This window comes from Geospiza fortis, unplaced genomic scaffold (assembly GCF_000277835.1).
Source record: "Geospiza fortis unplaced genomic scaffold, GeoFor_1.0 scaffold190, whole genome shotgun sequence".
NCBI classification, from domain to species: domain Eukaryota; kingdom Metazoa; phylum Chordata; class Aves; order Passeriformes; family Thraupidae; genus Geospiza; species Geospiza fortis.
The window spans coordinates 5306698-5326672 of NW_005054328.1; positions in this window are offsets into that span (position 1 = coordinate 5306698).

Sequence of the window (19975 nt, forward strand, 5' to 3'; positions counted from 1 at the left end):
CTATGCCTAAATATTGCTTATGCAAGGATCAAACCCAGGTTGAGCAGAGGATAAATATTCTATGTTCAGGGAATAGGAATAGTTTAGGGTTTTTTTGGTAATAGTTCATTAAGGAAAAGTGAAGTACAAGAAGAGTATGTTAGAGAGCAGACAGGGAATTTGAAGTGAGGTAAGTGAAAGGCATATGATAATTTACTGCCTCGTTCTGCAGAGTACCACATGGATGTCATCAGCATGTACAGATAGCTTAGGCCATGGATGTGCTAATGATGGCTTATGGCAGCCTGTCTGTTCATCCTCTCTTGCCTGTTGTCTCTCTCTGCTTTCAGATTATGCTTACAAAACTGTTCTTGCAGCAGCACAAGATCAGGTGAGGGGTCTGGATTTGCAAAATGACTTCTTTTCAGTAAAAAAAAATAAACTGAAAGTTTTTTCCTGAAGCCTTTTTCCTGACGTGTTTCGCAGCCTTTCCCCACAAACAGCTGTCCTGGCAAAGCTACAGGGGCACTGTACTGCAGCTTGGAAACCAGGAGAAGAGCAGGGGATGGAATGAAACAGCAATACCTCCGGCCATTACTGCCACTGGGGACAAGACACCACAGAGCTGCAGCCTTACATTCTGCTTCTAGCTTGGCTCATATTCACACTGGGACTCTGGAAAGTTACTTGGCACTCCTGCACCTCAGTGCCTGGATTTCTTACACTGTAAAATGGAATCACCAATGGTTACCCAACCTGGTGAAGATCTGAGCTGCACATGAGGTGTTCTCTGTGAATGTGTGCAGGATATGCTATGTTGCACACACATAAATTATATGTAAATTATGTGCTTTGCAAACATACCTGTTCTTTCCTATGGAGTTTTTTTTTTTTGTGTGTGTCAGAAGCAGGCTTATGGCCAGAAGTGAACAGGACTACTTCTCTGGGAATATTGTTCAGTTGCTAATTTCACTACCGGAACTGTGCTGCTGCACAATCTGGCCTCCTTCCACAACAGCCTCTACTGAAAATAAAGGGGACTGATGAGCCTATGGATAATGGTAAACATATGGAACGCAGGCAGTGCTATACATTAAAAGCCAGATCACATTAAAAGGTATTTGAGTTGTTGGCAGCATAAGATCAGTGTAGGAAACATCATCTAACAGAGAACTCTCATACCAAAAGGTTTCACACTCTGACAGCATTTGGCATTTTTCTTTCACTTAACAGAAAAATAAAATAAAAAATGACTAATTCAAAGCAAGGGTAAAACCTTTAAAAAGTCTCAAATTAGTTTGTCATAACTGCAAAAATACTGGATCTTTGGTTTTGTTTATGTTGGAAAGTGGTTTCACTTCTGAATAGGTCACTTGATTTTCTTTTGAGTGTACACGAGACCTTTGACTCCTCAGAGGACACAAGAGACAAATTGAGTAATGTGATGTCATTGCCTCATTGCCTTGCAGAGTTCTCATAACACTAAATATATTAGTCACTCGCCTTGCCAGTACCGAGAGGGTAGAAAAAAAAAATACAGCAAGATGATGGTATTATGTAGATGGACAACAATAATTGTTCCCTGAGATAAATGTAATTTCCATCCTTTTTTGTGAAGCCCATGAAACCATATTTCAGCTAGGTGATATTTCTCACCCAAAGATTTGTCTTCACCTTGCTGTTTATATTTTACATACAAAACCACCAAAATTTTCTAATTGGTGACATATTAACATCCTTTAAAATAAAGTAGCCTAAAAACATGACTTTAACTTTTTACTGGGAGTGGGGATTGTTCAGTCCCAGGAAGTTACAAGAGGCTGGATATTTGGGAAAAATGTGTTGCTGGGCATTGCTGGAGTTCTCTCTTGCTGAGTGGAGAGGTATGAATGAAAGTATGGTTATACTTAGCAAATACCTGTTCACACAACGACAGACCATCCATTTTTATAAGAAGCAGGGAAAGCTGCAAGATTTCTGTTTCTCTTTATAAAGAAAGTCTAAGTGTCAGATCCTTGCTCCAGGGAAGTGCAAAGTTGGATTTCAAATACTTATCTGTTGGGCAATGACAGCATATTCTCACATGGGATGCCAATAAATATAAAGATGCAGAATTTTCCTCCCTTTAAGTTTTCATTGCTAGCACTCAGAAAAATGAGTAATTTTCCATACTGACATTGGGATTACTTCAAGCAGTTTTTTTGAGTGGCTTTTGCTCCTGTTTTTAATGCGGCAAATTTTCTTGTGCAAGAATTATTTTCAATTTTATCATGTGTTATTTTCAGTTTTATCGCGTGTAACACAAAATTAGTAATGGAGATTGTGGAAAGTGTGCTGGGATTCATCTGCTTGTACAGAACATACTTTTTTTAAATTCAGAGTTTATCACAATGTGTAGATGACTAAAGACTACCTTAAAGGATAATTAGCCATTTGCCAATTCTAAAAGCAATTCAATATGTCAGGACTTTTTTTCAGGGATGCTTGAGGGAAAGAAATCAACTGTGCAAACTGTTGTCCAGTGAATAAATTATGGTTGTGAGATCCCAGCTTCTGACAGGCCTGAAAGTTAAATAAAAGGTTAGTCAACATTTCTAAAGATCTCTACAATATAAACCAGCTTGAAGCACTGGTTTTACTGAGTCCGTAGTGGAAAAATACCTTCAAAGAACCCTACCACTGAAAGTCTCACACTGGCTCTCTCAGTACTTCAGTGTCTGTGCTTAAGTGAGAAGTGACATGGTTTCACACAACTATGACTGCACTCAGAAGTATGTGTAGTTCAGAACAGCCAATTCTTAGAGGCTTGAACCAATGAGGAATTAACTCCTTCAGCTGGAGCTGGTGCCTCCTCCACCCAAAACTAGAAAGCAAACAAGCCTCCCCACCCTTATGGCTGTCATATCTGAAGCTGAAGTAATGTAGAAAACATTACGTGTTCATAGGGAAGATAATGCTCATAAGTAATTGGTCATGAAACAGATAGGATTAGATTAAAGAGGAAGGTGGAAAATCCTGTAGACCCCAGGACTAATGAACTCCTCACTTCCCTGAAATCCTAAAATCTTGTTCTTTCTCAAACAATAACTGCGTTCACTATAGCTTACTTAATTTATGTAACCCTATATATTTTACATACTGTCGTGTCAAGTCATTCAAAACTAAGCAGAGGGTTGACAAAAAGACATTAGCATAGGGCCAATAATTTTATGTGGTCTGTAAAGTGATGTTAATGTGTGTGCTGAGCACTGCCAGCTCTCTTCAGACTCTCCCAATTTGTAGTACGTGTCAGTGCCTAAGCCGTCTTTGTGATTGAATTTCCTCCAGCCACTCTGCTGTGTGGGGAAACTTAGAACTCACGCTCTTTCCCAATCCATCAAACTAGTCAAGTTATGATAGAAGGCTGTCACGTGTGTCAAGCATGATTTGTCCATTGAATAGCAGTGCTGTTGTTCCAAATAGCCCTTTTGCTCTCAATATCTTGGAAACATTTTCATTATTATTTGCCCCATCCTTTACCTGGGGTATAGGTGAAACTGACTGGCCTCACTCCTCACATCCTTTTCTTTGCCTTTCTTGAAGATAGCAGACGTGTACTTTACTTCCTTCCTCAGGAATCCCTCCCATTTGCCATAATTTTATTGCAGAAATGGTCAACAGTGGCCTCACAAACACATTGGCCAGCTCCCTTAGCACTCATGGGTGAATCCCTATAGGCACCAGGGAACTGTGCATGTTCATTGTGTTCATTAATCTGATCTTCCTCTACTGAGGAGAGTCCTCTTATTCATTTGAAAATTTATCCCTTAAAAACACCCTATCTAAAACACAGAACATGGGCCCAGGTCTTTGCCTGGCAATTTGAATTAAGTTTTCAATTCATTTCCAGGAAGGAACATTCATTGTATGCGCTACAATCTACTGATTTTTATCCAGGAATATTGCTTCAATACTTACATCAGGCTATGAAAAGACTAAAAAGAGATCTCAATGTGCACCTTTATTTTGTGCATGAATACTTGAGCAAAAGGCTTTTTGTTTGCAGCCTAGCACATCCCTTTGTTCTCAGATATTCATCTTGCACCGAGATGCTTTCCAAGAAAGTTTATATTTGCAGTCCAGGCTTAAGTTGCAGAGGCAGCTTTGGAAAGTAAGCCTTGAACCTTACCAATTTTTTCTTGATGTTTTCTTCTTAGACATAATTTTGATGTTATTACAAGGTGTGCTGTGTTCTGGGAGATTGCAGGGAATTCCTTTCACTGGTTTCACCCTTGTCCACAGGCTATTACCTCCTTGTTAGTTTTCCCCTGCATGTGATCTTTTCAGTTAACACCAGGATGGTACAGATATGAAATATCCACCCTCCAGGATTATTTTTGGTGTAATATGCTAAAAAGGGGTAGATGACACAAACAGAGCAAATGTTCCAGAGACATTTGGCCCAAATTCAGGCTGTTATTTGGGCTTCCTGACTCTCACAGACAATAGGAATGTAAGTATCTCCTAACCCTGGCGTCCCACTGCATTAAAGGGCCAGTTCTCAAAAGGTCTCCTAGTCTTGGTGCCCTTCCCATTTGGCTGCTGCTAGATTCAAGGAACAGCCACTATTGGCAGAGGAACTTGTTCCAGCTCATCACCTGTAGTGACCCACAAAGCCAAGAACAGATGAATCACTGAGATTGCTAAGTAATGAAATCACTGGCCTTGGAGAGAGGCTCCAGATGGCTCAGAAAGCAAATGTCCCAAACTGGGCTGCCAAAAGCACGTCATCCAGGTGCCCTGTTCCATATGTTGCTGCTTCCCAACTGAATGCCAAGCCCAGTGCTTCACTTCTGATATTTAAATCCCCATGCAGAACCAGCCAAAGGGGCTGTTTCATTCATATTTTCTGCTTTATTAAATTGGCTGACTGTAGGGGTGATTCATCTTCCATTTAAACATTCTTATCCCTCTGCAATTCATCTAGAAAAAGGCATAGTGTAATTAAAGAAAAAAACCTCCAAGTACGAGATGGTTTTGTTGGGCTGATGGGATGCCCAGCCCTTAGTTCTGAGCAGTTTGAGAGCAGGGCGGGGAGCAGTCCAGCTTGCAGGCCAATGCAATATTTGGCATCCTAGACTGTAGTCTATTCAGCATTTCCCAGATTCCCTTTCTGGAGTCATGTTTGTTGGCTGCACTAGAAGGTTTTATAATTCTGTATAGAAAACCAGCAGATGTGAGTGGTTGTATGGCAGCCTGAGGACCAGAATCTTTGCTGAAGAGCTATAAATATTGGCTGTCTGAATCAATTCCAGTGGCAATTTGGAAAAAAATCAATGGTGACTCCTGTTTATATTATTTAGATCATTATTTATCAGAATTACACAGTCCTACCAATGCATAAAATGATGTGTCATTATGTTGAAAAATGCTGTAAAGGCTTCTCAGTTCAACCATTTCAGTTTTTCTCAATTTCTTAACTTTTAACTACGTTATACTGCATATTTCCATAGTGACAAGAAAATGTTTTATCTTCTCATTCCCAAATCCAAACCAAGAACTAAATCTCCTAATGTGTTTTGTTTGGGTGATGGGATAGGGGTCACCAGCCAGTTTTCAGTTGAGGAGGTCGTGGGTCAGCTTTGTTGCATAAGAATATATTGAAGTTCAAAGTTATTCTACTGTGGTCTGTGGCATTTCACCACTGTAATAATGCAAAATTTGACCTTTTATGCCCTCTTTGCAGGACATGAGAAAAGTTTTCTGTTCTCTGGTCTTGAGTCTGGGTTGCTTTTTTAGCTGAGGAGGATATGTCCGTAAGGTTCCCGTGGCTCAAGAGCTCTCCTCCATCTTTCACATCTGTATGGTCAAGGAGGGGAGCACTACTGGGGGAAGCAACTGCCAAAGAGAACTGGGAAATTGCAGTTTAAGTTATGGAGGGATCTAAGCTCATGGATAAAAGCAGGGCTATCAGAAGAAAACCTTGCCTTCCTTCCTAAGTACTAGGTGAAGAGGCGTGTCTGACTTAGAGAAAATAAAAAAAGGCTCAAATTTCCATGAGCAGCGAGACAAAAACCAGACAGCAGTTCTATACTTATGCCAGCTATTTTATTTTGGTCAAATATTTTTCTTACAAGAGACAGTTCAGGAGATCAAGAGAAATAAGAAATTTTCCTTTTGTCTGAGGAGTCCTATCTATCTGAAAGGAGAAAGGTCTGGGCATGGACTTAGACTGGCTGGGAAATACAGCAAAAATTGTGTGAATGCTAACATCTCCTATATGACTTTGAAGAGAATACCTATGTCCTGAATCAAGATTGGATGGAGAAATGAATTTTAGCTGTGTGTGTGTCCATCCCAGGCATTTTAACCAGGCCTCAAAACACAAAGATCATATTATCCTGTTGGCAGGTTCCTACCTAAATTAGATCTTTCAAAATCCATCTCTGTTTTCTTCAGTCATTATATTAATTTGAAGACCAGAATCCAAGGCCTTCTCTTCAAGGTGGCCAGTGGAGATGTATTCAAAGAATGAGATACTAGGTAGAGTTTTTTTAATTGATATGGAAAATTCACCTTTGTCTTGTCTGTAAAGGCAGAGGCTGGGTTTCAGTTTTTCCTGCATTTTACTGGTTTTCATAGCCATTCTGGCCTGCCTCTGCACCTACTAGCCCTACTCTAATGAAGGTTTTTTTCTGTTTTGTCAGCATTTATGATCATGGTTCTTTCCTTGTATCAGTTGGTGCAGAAGGACATAATTAATGACAGTTTGGTTATTAATCCTGCCAGAAAAAAAATGGAGAATTATCTTGTGAGCAGCTGCAAAGTAGAATTTATTTACTCCTTTCACATATTCAAGAAGTAAAAGACAAAAAAACAATTCACTTAGGTCTGTCCAACTCAAGGGAGTGCGTATGAGGAAATACAGAGATAGAAGAACCTGAGTTTTAGGGGCTCACATGAAACCCAGTGATATTGTAAGCTGACATTGATGTAGAGATAATATACCCTATGAATTCTAAGTAAAAATGTTGACACTTTTCAAGTTAAGGTGAAGCAGTTTCCCAAATTATCAGTGCAGTCTCTTCTGTGGGACATTTACTGGAAACAGATATCAGTCCTTTCTAAGAAATACTGCAAAAGAAACTGCTAAAGCAGACATCATCAAGAAAAAATATTTGAGTGATTTTTGTCTTATCCTTGGATAGAAAATGAGTGCTGTGGTTGTTTAAAAATAATCTCAAAATAAATAAGTTGTTGTATGTGAAAAGGTTCTCATGTCAATGCTTGTTTCCAAGCCAACACAAATCCACAGACATTGTTTTTATCATATAAACAAGATATCTTAGATCTAGACTCAGAACTCTCCCTTTTTATACCCATTTATTGAAAATGAAGTACAATTAGGGCAACCAGTCATTTTTTGTTTCAGAGAAATTTTAGACTTATTAACTTGGGGTTAAATCAATAAATCATTGCTCGATGGCTGAGGATAATTCTAATGCAAAACATTAACTGACATTGAAAGCTTAAGAGTCCTCAGTTCATGGCTGGCTTATTTGATTGACTTAGAGGAGAACCCATTCAGACAATTCAATTTTCTGGAAAGCAGGGCCTTTCCATGTTGACGAGCAAAAAATTTTTCAAAATGTTGATTTTTATTGGATTAGCATGACATTTGATGGTGACGTCCAAAAACTTTTACTGGAGTCTATTACAAGGAGTCTGGATATCTAAACTTTCTCTTGCCTCAGTAATTCTTTTGCCTTCTTAAATACTAGGATGGAGACAGATGGGGTTTGTAGCACATTTGAATGTCACCAGAGTGAGTCTATTTCAGAACAAGCATGGGGAAAGGGAAGCATAGGGTCTTCACAAGTAGGTCCACTGGGGAGTTTTCTACTAGCACTTCCTTGCTTCTGCATTTCTGAGCTGATACCAGAGCAGGAGGAGACTGGCACTCAACATTAGACCTATGCCAATAAAAGCTGCATAAATCAACAAAATCTTCACTTAACAGGATGATAAAGATTCTTATAGTATTCATCTCTAGGAAGAAAATTTAGTGTACAATAACATTAAATGAGTGAGGGCCAGTTTCAGGAAGAGGAAATAGCTTGTTGTTGCTTTGAGGTAGAATATGACCGAAGGTCATAAATTAGTCTTGCTTCTGCTGCCTCTGTTGCCTATGCCACAGCCCATTAAAGCCAAGCTGGCTGCCTGAGAGTGTATATAAGGAGGTAAATACTTCTGTAGAGGAAGATAAATTTTCTAACTCCCCATCCTTCACTTTCTCTGGCAGCACTCAGTACCATGAGCTAATTCTCCAGAGCTTTCCTGCTTCTCTGTCCTAGGAGTAGTGCTTTTCCTTCCTACACCCACCCCATGTAATTTCATTGACTCAAGTGGTCAGTTCTTGCCTGGACAAACCTTTATAGACAGAGCAATTACAATTCAGTGACATTTGCACTGCTAAAAAATGTGAGCTGTCCTTGCACCCACCCAAGAGTTCCAACCTGTGTCCAGCTTTACAGCTGAAATACTCATGAGAGAAGCAAAGCTTCATTCACTTTTCTACAGCCTCCTCATTGTCATAGAATAGTTTAATTTGGAAGAAATTCCTGGACATTATCAGGTCCAAACCCCTGCTCATATTTTGAGGTTAGGTCCACTTCCAAGGTTGTATTGGGTTGCTTAGAGTGAGATCACTGAGTTTTGAATATGTTCAAGGCGACATTGGGCAAACTTTTGGATGGTTTTACAATCCTCAGTGTGAACAAATTCACCTAATATCTAATGGGAATTTGACATATTCTAATTTGTGCCCATTGCCTCTCGATATTTTGCTAATTTATATCAACTGATGAGACAAGTCTGACCCTTCTGTCTATCTTCAAATTGCCTTCATCTTTTCTTCTGGACACACCTAGGTCAGCTTCTCCTTGTAACACTTCTAGTAAGCTCACACTTGGTAAATGATTCCCTGTTTGTCCAATCTTTTCTTACGTTTTGGAGAACAAGAGTCAAAAAAGCAACTGGGGAAAAGGTTTCTTTTCTATGGAATGTGATTGGTTTTAAAAAACATTTCTAATTCTCACTGATATAGACAGGAGGAAGGAAACCAGAGTTTAGAGTTATTCTTCAAGGCAGTTTTTCTCACATAGATGTGTTTTATACTGTCCTTTCCCATGGTCATTGTATGCCTTGTTATAAAGCAAGTTGGTGAGCCAACCTTGCATTAACACTTGTTTCTGGAATCCACCAAGCAAGGAGTAAAAATATTTTGTGAGCACAATACAAATCCCAGCAAACTCTGCAAGTACAAATTTCACAGGTGCTTGTTTTGCCTCAGGAAAGGGAAGCAGGCTTTCCCAAAGGGTGGCATAAATCCTTCAATAGGTACTGAAATAAAAGAAAGAATAAAAATAAAAAGAATAAGCTATCAACAGAAACCTTAAGGACTTCAGCTGACTTTGAGATCTACAGGAAAAGTTGAAATTATTCCTCATACACAGTATATTAAGAAACATCAATATCCCTCCTCCATTTTTACAGCGCTCAGGCCACAAGAATTGAAGGGTGCAAAGCTGAGAGGCACAGCGAGTGTCTGGCTTCAGACACGCTTAGAGCTGTCATCACTTATCATCTCAGCTGGGAGATGACGAGACAGCTGAGGCGAGCTGAACCAGAAGGAGGTGGCAGCCAGGTGGCAATAGCTGGGAAAATAGTGTCATGGTATGTCTGCTCTAGATGGAGGAAAATGGCTTCTGACAAAAAAAAAAAAATAGCTCAAGCTTCCCTTTTGCTTCCTCAGAGCAAGTAACAGAAAAAAAGCCAGAATTGGCAGAGTCCATTTGAGCAGGGAAGGAACTCTGCGTGGCGAGTGGCAGCGGCAGGAGCCCTGGGGCCACCAGTGTGACTGGTGATGGAAGATGGTTTTAGTTTTATGGATGGTGCCTGCCTCTGCTACAACAGGGGGCTATAAACTGAGGAAAGGAATACACACACAGCTTCTGCCAGTAGAGACTGGATTGTGTTCAGAACCATTGTGTGAAGTGTTGTGCATTAGATCAGCTTTGGTCTCATTCAAGCAGCCTTAAGCCCGCTTGCATCACATCTATTGATGTGCAAGCCAGGAGTAAGCTGGTCCAATGTGTGCTCCAGGCACTCTGAAAGATCTCCTCTTAGAGGGTGCTTTACATTTACACACAGGGGGGTACTTAAACTGAATCTTTTTTGGGTTTATGTGACCAATTTATGTCAGTTTAACTTCAGTCCCTTTGCTCCTCTCTTTGCAAGTAAGTCGAGCATAATATAAGAGGACCAGAATCTCTCACAGTGTAAATTATGGGTGGGTGCAGTTGGCACTGTCTTCACCTCAGTTTTTAATATAGCTTCTTCAGTTAACTATGGAAACAGTGTTTTTCCTAAGCTTGTCTGGCGAGTCTTACGCCCTAGTCTCTCTCCTCTTGCAGATGCTGCTAAAGTTTCCACACAGAAAAGTTTGGAAGCATGTCTGTCCGGGAGGAAATCTTGCACCTCCTTGGGGCTGCTTTTCAAAGGCTTTCACCACAGCTGGAAGGAAAACCTTATATGTGAAAATAAAGCAAATTTCTTTTATTCTGAACATCAAAATGAATTAAGCATTGCACTCTGTAGGTGTCCGTGAATTCACAGAAATATTTCTTTCCCATGAAAATGCAGTGGAATTAAAAAGCCAAATAAACACACACCAGAAATCTGTCCTTCACCTCTACGAGTTGCAAGCTTTAAAAGCCACAAAACAGAGCAGGGCCTTTCAGGGCTCACACTGAGAAGTTGTTGAAAAGTGTAACCAAGCATGACTAATGACTGCTGGGGTATTTGCATGGATTCTGTTTGCAAGCATCAAGTGTGTGAAATCAGATAATTTGAGGAAAAACATAAGCAGCACAGACAGGAGCTTGGAATTTAAAAGGCGTGTTAAGTGGAGGATAATCACACCAACACAACCAGTGTCTCCTGGTACTGGGCAGCTGCTGGGTTGCATCCAGTGAGAGGGAGGTACATTGTTTTCCTGCAAGGACTGATATGCTTAGAAACCAAGGAATAGTAGAAAGAAGATAATCAATACCATGTATTAATGCTACCTGTTTGTCAATAACCTGCATTATGAGAGTTTCTCATTCCACTGGCAGATAATACACATCACCAAAAGGTATTCAGTATGTGTTGCTTAGTGCTCCAGTCTTCCCTCTACCATAAGCACTCCACACCATGAAATAGAAATTCCAGAGACTTGTCAGGCTGGCACACACACCCTGAGCAGCCATGGGACACCTTATGTCTGGTTGGAGTCAGTGAGAAGAGAGGTGCTCAGGTACTCCTGTGGCTGGACTCAGTCACAGGGCATCTTTAGAGAGTCACTAGGAGAAAACCGGGAGGTTCTTGATCCTGTAGGTATATGGATATTGATCCTGTATATGGCCTTCATCAGCCCCCCCCGCATGACTCTCAGACAGTGCTGCACACATTTTTCTGTGCTTTCCTAAGGAGGGGAAACAGATGATTTCTGGGGCTGCCTGTCCCTGGGTGTAAAAGCCAGACATACCAAATTCAGAAGGGAAAGAATGGAGGAAGGAGTGGCTTGTTGGGAAGGCCCGTCTCCAGGAACAGTTGAGGTGCTGGACTGAATGGCTCATAGATCCTGCCCAATGTGTTTGCTTGTGGTCTCACAGGGAAGGTGAGCTTGGCTTTCCCTGGCACCTGAAGCCCTGCACATCCTTCCTTGCCCTGTGCAGTGCTGCCTTCAGGAAATGCTGAGAGAAAGTTTCCAAAGCAACCAGAGGCTATCCAGGAGTGCCTCTGGTCTTGCAGCTGCGTCAGACTTGCAGCCACATGGAAAGCCTGAGCTGAGAAGGGCTCATCCTCCCCCTTAGGCCTTAGGCCTGTGCCGAGGTGTGGCAGGGCTCCAGTTAAGGAGAGGAAGGAAACACTTTCCCTCACCATCCTCCTTCATGGGAAAGGGAAGCAGCTTTCCAGCCGAGGAATGCCGGATCTCCAGCATCTGCCTTCCTAGCAGAATCAGGAAGAGAAACCTGCACAGGGGCAACAGGAGGGACAGAATTTTGCATGGAGGGAGCTGGCAGTGATACATAGCCACAGGGCTCACTCTGTCCTCCCTGGTAGGGGTGCAGCCCACAGGATAAAAGCCTGCTTCCATCTGTCCCTCCCTCCTGCTGCCATCTGCCACTGCATGGCTCTGTGGAGGATGAATCACTCCCCATTCCCTCTCCTTGTCAATAGCGGTGTCCAGCCAAAGCAAAAGGTTTTTTATCTCATGACAACTTCAGACAAGAAAAGATCAGAAGTGTTCTGGGATTATGAAAGAAAAAGATTCTCAATTAAAACTTCTCTCTTTTTTATCATTATTTTTCCTGCTATCAGTGAGAGATATAGGCCAAAGGCTCTATGAATTCATACAGAATTGCCAGTCATGAAGGCAAATCTGACTGGCTCAAAAGCATTATTTTCCTGGACTGCTGTATGCCCCCATCAGCACCTCCAAGAGTCTCTCAGGATTTCCTCCACTCCCATTTACTCTCCTATATTAGTCAAAATTTCCAAGTGTGATTACCTTAGAGGAAGGGGAAGGCAGGCCAGGGTCCATTTTTAGGCTGAATATGATACCTCTGAATCTATTACAGAGACCACAGTAAGGCAATACACAACAATGGCTCTTCCCAGAACTTAAATCCTGTTCCTGTTGCCTTCCCACATCACCTGGGAGACAGCAATGCCCACACTGGGGGGGACAAGGGGAAGGTTGGTACACATTGCCTGTCAAAGACCTCCAGTCTAAAGGCACTGTGGTATTACTGCAGATATTATACATCCGGATCTAGAACTGGGGGATTGAGATGCCCTCTTGTATGCCCATGGTCCCAACCCAGGATATGTGGAATAATCTATGTAATTTTATTCCCCTTAGTGCTTCAGAGAAGTGCCAGTGACTGTAATACATGCTAACTTAATCTTAGCCACAGAAAAATATGTTTCTAATTTACAAATTCGGCAATTTTTCAATAAAAGTTGTTGCACTTTGTCTGATCTATTCTCAAAATACGGAAGTGCTTGAAGCATGACCACCTGCAATAACAGATTACTGTTCCCTAAAATATTGCCATACACCTACAATGTGGAGGCGTAAAGCTTCTCTAAAAAAGATCTTTGTTATTTTTTCTAAAAGAAAGAAATGATCCCAAAGTAAAGCTGGTTTTCAGCAGCCTCTCTGCTCCCCAATGCAACTGGCATCAAAGTCTAATGAAAACCTGTTTGCGGACACTGGATCCAATCCAAGGTACACTATTGGCATATTCTAGATCCCTTGGGACATGACTCATATAAAAAACACAAGGCTGTCATCAGATGGCTGGTGGCTCAAATAAATCAAATTTACTTTGAAAATTGAGGCATACCAAAATTTTATTAGGTGAAACTTTGGCATTTCTTATGGCCAACTTGCACATATATATTTTTATTACTTACAGCAGTTTAAAAGTATGCTACCAATCATATGCAAAACAAGACGCGATTGCAAACATACATTTTTTACTGGGTGGCAGGAGGAACTCTGTTGTTTTCTTTTAAAAGCCCTGAATAGTGCTGCATGTTTGTTAAAGGTGGCACAGCAGAACAGGCCTCTGTGTTTATTTTCCTGCGAGTGGCTGGGCACACATCCTCTGTTTGTGGTCTCAAGCCCTGACTTCAAAGAGCAGCTTCTCCTATGAATAGTTACTCACTAAAGCTATCAACTGCAATACAAAAATTACATATAATGTTTACAACATATGTTTACAAGAAACAGGTATGAATGCTGCTGAAGTCCCTTGAGGGTTAAGGAGAGACCTGATCTTCAGGCTTGAAGAGGTTGCTCCTGTGGCAGCCCACGCGCAGGGGCAGAGCCTGGTGTTCCACAGCCAGCCCAGCATCTTCTCCTAGCTCAGGTATAGGGGGCTGTGGAGCCCCTTTCCCACACAGGAAGTTTCACCTGAACATGAGGAAGAACTTTACTGTGTGAGTGACCACACATTGGAACCAGAGAGGCTGTGGAGGTTCCCTTCCTGGAGATATTCAAGAACATCTGGATGCAATCCTGGGCAATATGCTCTAGGATGACCCTCCTTGAGCGAGGAGGTTGGACCAGATGACACCCTGTGGTCCCTCCCAACCTGACCAGTTCTGTGATTCTGTGATTCCTCTGCCCATACCCACAGAAGCTCACTGATTGCTTCAACACCAAAGGCACTATCAAATAGGGCAAGACAAAGGTCTGATTTCTCTAATCCTCCAGCAAATGAATTAAAATCAAGGAAAAGGCCATTTTTTGGAGAAGAGTATATGCTTTTGGAACTTATGATAGAAGCCAAATCCACAAATTAAAGAAAATACATTAACTTTTTAAAAAATATCCCAGGTTTTCTTCTCTTCAGACAGAAGAGCCAGACTCCCACTGATGTTTCTAAAGTTCATTTATCTAAGAGACCAGCAAGATAGCCTCTCATTTAAACTAATACTAAAAGGAGTAGAAAGCTGCAGATTTGGTCTAGTTTTCCCTCAAAATACAATGACAGTCTATGGGAATATATTCAGATATAGTCTGAGAATGATGCTGGCTCTGCTCCAAAATAACTTAATTCACTGTGCAAACACAAGGAAAGGGAAAATAATGGCACTGTAGATAAAAACCACAAGATTGCTGTATCTGACAGCGTGCAGCTTTGGGACCAAGATATTCTTGGCCAAATGCTGACACCCCTGCCACACAAAAGTGAGCTGCTGAGGTGCTCAGGAGCTGGTTCCCGGGGAGTGCTGTGGTCTGGTGCTCCATCCTCCTGAAGATGGGGGCTGTGTGCTTGGAGGAGCTCACCCACGAATCAGGTGCTTCTCAGTGTGGTGAGATTCTTCCCGGAAAAGAGCAAAGTGTAAATCAAAACAGAGTTTGGCCTCAAGTATGAAACCCCATGGACCTTAATAAATATAGTATTCATGAGAATACTATATTCTTGACGACGAGCATTTATAAAGCATTGGGAAGGCACCATCTTGGCGGTGTGAGCTGAGCCCTTTCAGGAGTGCTGGGCAGAGAGTGCAACTCTTACAGATCCCCAGGATCATTATAATTGTCTTTCTTTGAAGTAAAAGCCAAAAAACTCCATTTTATTTCCATGGGAAGAGTAAGTCCAGGGCTGAGCTGCTGCTTCCAGAGTCTGCCATCACAGATGTTCTGACCAGTTCTTCTAGGAATCAGGAAACATTTTCCATTTACCATTTTTTCATACAAAGAAATGTTGTTGGAAGCTACCTCTGATATACAGCATTTACAGCAAATTTAAAGCATGAATGTTCATGGAGCAACGTCCTCTCTTAAGAGGCTCCTAATACAATGGGGCTGTGAAATTTTTTCCAATGGAATTGTGAGGTCTGATGCAAAGCATTTGAAGAAAGAGTTTCTTTGATATTAGTGGACATTATCCTTAGCCCTTAATTCCATATGTTTCTGGGTGTGTTTGTTTAGTCTGAAGCTGGATGTAATAGCACTCCACAGACTTGAGAAATTTCTGCGAAATTCAGGCTTCTTCTCTTATCATGAATGGACACATACTTCCTCTTGAAATAACAGAAAAGTGAGTCATTAAGAGAGACATCATCAGTATTTAGTCACTGAAATGCACTGTTGTGACTTAAAATTTATCCCCACAGATATTTGATCAGCTTCCAGAAAAAAAAAAAAGAGGAAAAATATAACAAAAATAATATGAACTTGCAAGTGAAGAAGAAATAAATTCTGGTAGCCTCTGGGTCTCTTGAGATAATCTCTTGTCACTTCAATCCACCGCTTGAATATTTTCCAGGATTAGTGTTCTCCATCTCATTGTTTTGGCTGCTCTACATATTTCAACAATTTTATTCCCCCTAAATAAAACAAAGGAGTCATCAGGTCATAAAATGATTCTACAATTTAATTTAAAAAATAATATTTACTCTCTGCACAATTTAAATTTGGCCTACTTTACATATGTATCAGGATGCAGACTTTAATTACACAATCACATAGTATTTTTCCCCACAGGGTTGCAATATTTTCATTTGCAAGATAACTTTTTTGCCAAATCCTTAATTTTTGAGTGACTGACTCTGAGACTGGGAAAAGAGCTGCAGCTGAGAAAGATAAGTTTGTCCTTGCTATCTAAATATCCCAGGATCTGTTTCTCAGATTTTGCCTTCCAGCTCACCTCCAATTCTCCCTCCTAAATCCTCTTCTGATCTATTCTTCCTTCCTTGTTTCCATCTCTCAGACCATGCCTCTTGCCTAAGTAGTCCCACATTTCCTTTCCGCTTGCCGGTGATCCTACAGGAAACACCTTGCTGCCATCATGTGTCTCTTTCCTTTCCACCGGGCTGCACTAGGATCAGATCAGAGGACTTCCTCCTCCTTTTCCAGAGGGATTCCCTGGTGGATGGCCACAGGAGCTCTGGAGGAGCCAGGGGAGTGGGGCAGAGCTGGGACATGTTCATTGCCTGGGTGGTGACACATGTGGGCTGAGAGCAATGTCAGCATGCTCAGCAGCCCTGCACTCTTCCAACTGATCCAGTAAAAACTTCCTGCCTACAGGAGCAGCCTTTTTTCCAAAGCTTAGCTAGTCTGGGCAAGCTTTCACAGGAGCAGGCCTAGCTCTGGTAGAAAGGCCACATAAGAGGGGATGGGTCACTCAGTGTGACAGCACTCGAGCTCTCTTTTTTTAAAAAGGAAAAGTCACCACTTTCTTCAACAGAAGCAGAGCTGATTATTTTTTTCCTAGTCCAATCCTGTCTGTAGATATAGATATGGATACATTTTCTTCTGCCTGCTGCCTATATGTTCAACTATTTATTAGAAGATTGACCTAATTACAGATGACAATTTAAAATATTCAGATCATAGTTTTGTAGAGTTGTTAGAAAAATGGAATATTCTGTTGAGATGCATCAATATTCATAGCAAATGGTAGTACAGGTAGTCCTGCACTGTCACCCTAAATCGCACCCCACACACAGAGCCATTTGAGTCTAAGTGCTGGCCCAAACTCCAGCCTTCCTCTCAATCTGCTGTGGCAGTGATATATGACAACTGTGGTATATGACAACTGTGATATATGACAACCTATGAATGAACTAAAAGAATCCATCAGGAGACCCTGCTGCTAAGTTAATTTGAAGGTGAATACTTCTAACACCCAGAGAAGAGGTGATGGGGCACACCCAGAGAAAATCTCTACCTCCTGACTCCAAGTAGACACTAGGAAGTTCCTAATAAAGCATCCCTAATTCTTAAAAAAAATCAGCTTTCAGAGCCTGTGATATTGTGGGAGTATTGTTTGGGGGGAACACTGCATTATTTACGATCTTTTTTTCCATAATTTCAAATTTCTCTTTGCTGTGAATTCAAGCAAATGTTTCAGAAAGCTGCATTTATGCTATGGTCTCCCAGCTGCGAAACACTCACATAAAGTTCCTTGTCTAAGGCATGGCAAGTTCTAGACCTTGAAAATTGAAGCTGGGGGATGCAAGTTTCACAGAAAATAATAGAAAATTAGTAGAGATGAAACATTCATGTGCAGCTGAAGGCTGGGTCCACAAGGACCTCCAGCTCTACAGAAAACCAGTCACAGTCTTGTGTTTTTGGTCTAATTAAAGAGAAGCTGGAGGCTTTGGAAAAGTAATTTCTTTTCTACATACATAACCATTTCATGAACCAGACTTACTTCCTCAGTGCCAAATTGCATTTCAGAATGTGTCCTTGCTAAATAGAGTGAAATGTATTTCCATTTTTCATGACTGAACCATATTTTAGCTGAGGGGGAGGCAAAAGTTCCAGTACCATTTCCTGAAGTTAACAGCAGACCTGCCATTAATTTCAGCGTCCCAGGATTTAAGAAAAGAGATAACAGACCCTCAAATGGTTTTAAGTTCATTGAAATGTTAATCCAAAATGAAGCATATGCCATTCAGTTAAGATGCACGTTTACACAGCTGAAGATGACAAGTTTAGTTTGACTGAAGACCGGAGGAGAAAACGATGCCTCCTCCTACATGATCTGCCCCCTGAAGAAAACATCTGCCTGCATGTTTAACCAGGAATGTGAACTGCTAATGTAATCTGACCTTTAGACAAAGGGAAGATCACTCCAATGTACAAATAGAGAAGAGGCTTGAATGCGATGCACTGTTGACTGTTTTCTGCACGTGGGGATAAAAACAAAATGAAAATATATAAAGGACTGAAGGACATGACTTCTTAGTGAGTCAGGGCTTGCAGGCACTGAGGGGAAAATATAAGAGCTTAAGTTCAGCCTGGCATGATTATTGGAAATTACCTGAAGTGGATCCACTGATGTCTTTTTAGAAATAACAATATGTATCAGGGTTGTGAAATCGTTTCACGACCAAATTCGTGCAAGCTCCAATTTAGTCCAAGGATCAGCACTTTTTTTGAGCAGTAGGCTTTTGAGGGAAGGACTTTTTGTAATGTTCCTTTGAGATCAAAGAGCTTCCTAGGATCTGGTAGATTACACTCAATAGTCAGTACAGCATAAATGATATGGCAGGTGTCACTAGACTTCTGTCTGTGGCAAGAGCAGGAAATTAAAGAGATGAAATAGACTGATTAGGACCCTTGGTTTTGGGGTATATGGTGTAAGGAAGGCTATAAATTTAGTTATTTTTCTGCTGCTTTGTACCCAAAAATGCACTTTGAGGGGCTATGAGGCACTTGAGGGATGCACAGTCTCTCTCTTTCCATATTCAAGCAATTGCTATGCACAAACCCAGTGAAAACCACAGGCACAAGTGAAAGACTAAGGTCCTGTGGCTGACAGCATGTGCTCCTACAGTGACACAATCCAGCTTTTCCATCATGAGACTCATTGCCTTAGCAATGGTTCCCAAAATTATGTTCTTTCAGGTCTATTCTTTTGAGTAATGAGAGTTAGTTCATTATCAATGTGACGTCAGAGAGACTGACCCGAATGATCCAAGCCCGAGCCATTTAAACTTTCTGAGAGCACCTGAGGCATTTGGCTTTAGAAGAGTCACTGGAGAAAAGTACCAGTTCTCTGGAGCCTTAGAGCTCTGTTCAAAGCAGCCATCAACAGCCCAGATCAATAGTCTTGGGGTCTGCCAGGGCCTTCCTTGTCTGGTGTCTGGTAGCATCAGCACTTCACATTCAAAATGCTGCTATAGTATAAACTGTCTGGACATGGTAGGTCTTCCCACAGTGACAAGCTACACAATCATACCATAGCTGTCTGATTTTCTGTTTATCCTGGATTTATTATGCTTGCATACATCTAGCATGGATTCTTTCACCACCACAATGCACAGCTGTTAAATTCCATACCAATAAACTCTGTCTAATTTCTGCTACAGTGGTCACCAACATGTCATTGAGATCCTTCTGCATGTTGGAAGTGCGTCCCCTCTGCCATCCTTCATCCACAGGAGCTGTGACCTCTTGCCTTGCTGGTGCAGCAGATGTTGGCAATCTGCCTTGTCCCAGGGGATGGGGGGATGTCCCTGATCCCAGTTGGTAGAACCTTGGAGCACCACACTCTCATGGGCTGGCTCTACCTCTATGAGAGTAGTGGCTCTTACAGTACCAAGCCATAACCCCAGCTGCAGAGCTGCCAGCTGGTTTCTCAGGTATTTAGCATATTAGCATATTCAGCTTCTTTTTTTTTTTTACTTTCTCTGTAGCAACAGTCACTGCTGCAAGGATTTGCTTTGTGCGTGGTTAAGCGCTGCTGAAGTCAAACCCAGATATGCCTTTGAGCAGTCCCTGATGCTTTTATTGCAGTTACAAGCAGCAGACTGTGAAATGAGCTCTGCATTACAGCTTGCTCCTCTAATTGCAAAGTCCAAACACCTCTTAATTGAGTGTAGAGCTGCTACATTGTTCTCCATAGTCTCCAGAAGGTGATCTGGGATCCTTTGCTCTTTC